We start from the raw sequence: 4,121 nt of genomic DNA, 5'->3' as shown, positions 1-4,121 counted from the left end.
AAAAAAAAAAAAAAAGCTTTTCTTGTTAAGAAGGCTGTGGCTTAAGAAAAATAGCTCTGCAATCTTTGTAGAACAGAACCTTACTGCTCTGGCCTCTAGCTTCCTGCTCTGTAAAATGGGCACCGTGCAATGCCTGTCACCTGGCTGATTTTTGCCTAGTTTGGAGAGGTGGTAGCAGGAGGAGCCCTGACACCTTTGCCTCAGACACTTCTCAGTGTCAAAAGCCAACAGATTTCCTTTCTCACTTAAGGCAGTGGTTTCTGTGCTTGCAACTAGAAGCCCCAAGATGTTGCCTTGGGTGCAGTAACCCGCATCCAGCCTCCTGCTGGGTGATTCTCTGACATTCACGAGACCCACGCAAACTTTCACCCCAAACTCAACGTGTCCACAGCCTGCAGAGAAGACTTTCTCTCCAGAGGGGGTGAATCACCTTTCCATTTTCTGCAAAGGTGATCTGATGACGTCCCCTTGGCCTCGGTGCCTCTTGGGACTCTGCCTCCGACATGTGGGTGGAGAGAGACTCAAACCAGGCCTCTGACACACTTTTGTCCATTAGAATCCCACACAAAAGGAAGCTGGGAACGCAATCCCGTCCTATTTCCCTTGAGGGAGCTCCAGGGAGGTGCACAATTGGTGGGGGCTTCCCTGGAGGGCGTGGGGCTGACACGCAGGACACCCAGTTAGACTTGAAGTTCAGACAAACCAGACATACTTTGTAGCGTTAAGTATGTCCCTGTGATGGTTAATTTTATGTGTCTACTCGGCCAGGCCATAGTGACCACTCGTTTGGTCAAACATTATTCTGGATGTTGCTAAGCAGGTGTTTTTACATGTGATTCTCACTCACATCAGTGGACTCTGAGTAAAGCCGGGGACCCTCCACCATGTGGGTGGGCCTCATCCAAGCAGTTGACGGCCTAAGAGAAAAGACTGAGGTCCCCTGGGAAGAGCAAATTCTGCCTCCAGCCGGCCTTCAGCAGCAGCTCTGCCCAGGTCTCCTGCCTGCCCTGCAGATTTCAGACCTGCCAGCCCCACGATCGTGGGAGCCAACTCTGAACCTTGACCTTGGTGTTTTTAACACTGTGCTCTAAACAACCGGGCTAAACGGCCAGCCCCCCAATTCTTTAAAATAAATCTCCATCTCTCTCTCTTTTTCTGTCTCTGTGTGTGTGTGTGTGTGTTCACCTGATTGGTTCTGTTTCTCTGGAGAACCCCGTCTCCAATTCGTATTTTAGCATAAGTGTGTCTCATGCAATATTTGGGACATACTTACTAAAAAAAACCTTTTGTTGTTTTTCTGAAATCCGAATGTACCTGTGTGTGCTGTGTGTTTACTGTTAAGTCTGGCGACCCCATGCTGAGGCTCAGCCAGCATGCTCCATCCTCAGGGGAGCACGTCCCTGCTGGGAACAGTCACTCCGTGTGCATGTCCCGGCCACCATCCGGAGCCACTGAGAAAGGGGAGACGTGGGGGCAGCGGGGACTGAGGCTCTGCAACACATGCCCCTTTATTCTTCCACTTGAGGTGAATCAACTCCTGAGAGCCAGAGGATCTCTAAGAATCACTTGATGAAATGTTTTAGGGACAAAAGACACCAACATTTGCTTCTGTGATCAGAGCTGGAAACTCGAATTTAGTGTCTGAGAGCACTGGGATCCCCCCCAACACACACACACTGTGTTCATTCAGCCCCAGCCACTTCTGCTGTCCCTGCCCCGCAGGGTTTCTAACATTCCTGTGTTCTCTGAATTGTCTCATCATCGCCATCATCAGCTCGAAGAAAGGGCTCTGCTGCTATTGAGCATCGAATATAGAAGCACTATTCATCCCACCGTCCACCCATCCAATATTTACAAGGGGCCAGGCCAGCCCGGCTGCGTCGTGCTGGGTACACCGCCCCGAATGAGGCAGATATGGTTCTCTGAGCTCATAGCACTGAAATCTTAGGAGGAGAGGCCCAAATAAATTGAAATATTGTTATCAGATCCTTTTGTGGTTTGTAAGTGTGAAGATTGGGTTTTCACTCTGTTGTGTAAGATGTGCCTCCTGCAGACTTTGTTACAACATTAACACTACCCATCGGATGTGATAAAAAAATAATAATAATAAAACAAAATAACTACCATAAAGGCTCAAAACTAGAAGTACATTCATGGGGCTTTGAGTCTGTGTGCAGACAGGGGTGCCAAGGGATGGTTTCCCAAAGGAGTGGCAAGTTATCCAAGTTTGGAAGGATAAGTGAGAATTCAGTGAGTGACCCGTTCAAGGAACAAATTCCATACAGCAATGACAACACATGGGAAAGCCCCGTGACAGCAAGGAGGAAGTAAAGACCACCGTAGAGAAAGTGCATTAGTCAGCTACAGCTGCGTAACAAATTCCCACAAACTTAGCAGCTTAAAACAACACACATCTATTAACCCACAGTTTCCGTGGGCCAGAATCCTGACACGTTTTAGCCATTCCTCTGCTCAGGGTCCCACAAGGCTACCATGAAGCTGTCAGCTGGGCTGTGTTCTCCTCTGGAGGCTCAGCTAAGGAAGAGTCCACTTTCCAGCTCCTGCAGTCATTGGCAGGGTGTGTTTGCTTGCGGTGGTTGGACTGAGGTCCCCATCTTCTTGCTCGTTGTTGGCCAAGGGCTGATCTCAGGTGCTGTGGGCCTCCATCTCACAGCCCCCTAACAACGTGGCAGCTACTCCTTCAAGGGGACACTCACTCCAGTCTGCTAGGACGGCATCTTAGAGAATGTAACGCCATCATGGGAGCCGTGCCCTGTCTCCTTGCTCATATAGTGTCATCTACTCCAGAGAGAAACTATGGCATCATATTCATGGCAAATATGATATAGATTCCATGTGGAATATGGATTTATATCCATGCGGGGTTCTACCCACCCTCAGAGGGGAGGGATTATACAAGGTGTGCACACCTGGGGTCAGGAATTCTCAGAACCATCTTAGAATTCGCGTCGCTGAGAAAGCGAGGCAGGTGGCCTGAGGTTGGAGTTGAGATAAACAGGGGCCTGACCAAGTGGGATCTCTTCCCCTAAGAGGAAAGCTGGTGCCCACACAGGGGTCCGTGTTCAAGAGATCAGACACTGAAAACGCCCTAAGTGACCACCGAGAGGGAGCTGGATACGTAAACAGTCATACAGCTAAACCAGCAAAGTAGAAAACGTTAGCCATTGGCCCTGTGTGGCTATTAAAATGGAAATCAATTAAAATAAAATAAAATAAAATTCCATTCCTGAGCCACACCAGCCACATGTCAAGCACTCAACGGCCACGGAGTGCCAGCCGCTACCATACTGGACAGCTCAATGGAGGAAATCCCCATCATCACAGAACGTTCTATGAGGCAGCACTGGGGCAGACAGGAGTTAGCGCGCTGCGGGCTGAGGGCCACATCTGGTCTTCCACCTCTGTTTGTGAATAAATATTTGGAGGGGGCAAGGACACAGCCGTGCCATTCACGCATGAATTTGTGCATATGTTGCTTCTGGTGCTTTCACACTACGATGGCCACGTAGGGGCATCCACAGAGATCGTCTGGCCCCCCAAAGTAGAAAATATGTACTCCCTTTGGCCCTTTACAGAAAGTGTACCACGCACTGGTCTTTCCTACACTGTAATTGGAAGGAATAACAGACCCACGTTCATACTAACGTGACCAGTCCTCTAAGGCATCAAAAGACCACAAAACAGTGCAGTGTTTCTTGTGCATGTGTGTATTTAACTCATGGCATAGAAGATTAGTGTATTAAACTATTAATGGTAGTTTCCACTGGGGGGTGAGATGGAAGATGGAGTTGGGAGGGTTTTTTTGTCTTGTCCTATAAAACAGTCATTCTCACCAGGGGTGATTCTATGCCCGGGGGCACTGGGCAGTGTCTGGGGACATTTGTGGTTGTCACAACTGGAGGAGCTCCTGGCATGGAGTGGGTGGAGGCCAGGGACGCTGCTCAGCACCTGCGGTGCCCAGGACGCCCCACCACAGAGGAAGATCCAGCCCCAGTGTCCACAGTGTTGAGGGGGAAAAACCCCGCTACATACGTAGAGTAACGGTTAGAATGAGAACGTGCTCATTCGGTAAAAAAAAAAAAAAAAAAAAAGGAAGAGAA

This window comes from Galeopterus variegatus, unplaced genomic scaffold (genome assembly GCF_000696425.1).
Source record: "Galeopterus variegatus unplaced genomic scaffold, G_variegatus-3.0.2 Scaffold2165, whole genome shotgun sequence".
In the NCBI taxonomy this organism is placed as follows: Eukaryota; Metazoa; Chordata; class Mammalia; order Dermoptera; family Cynocephalidae; genus Galeopterus; species Galeopterus variegatus.
This window is presented reverse-complemented; position numbering follows the sequence as displayed.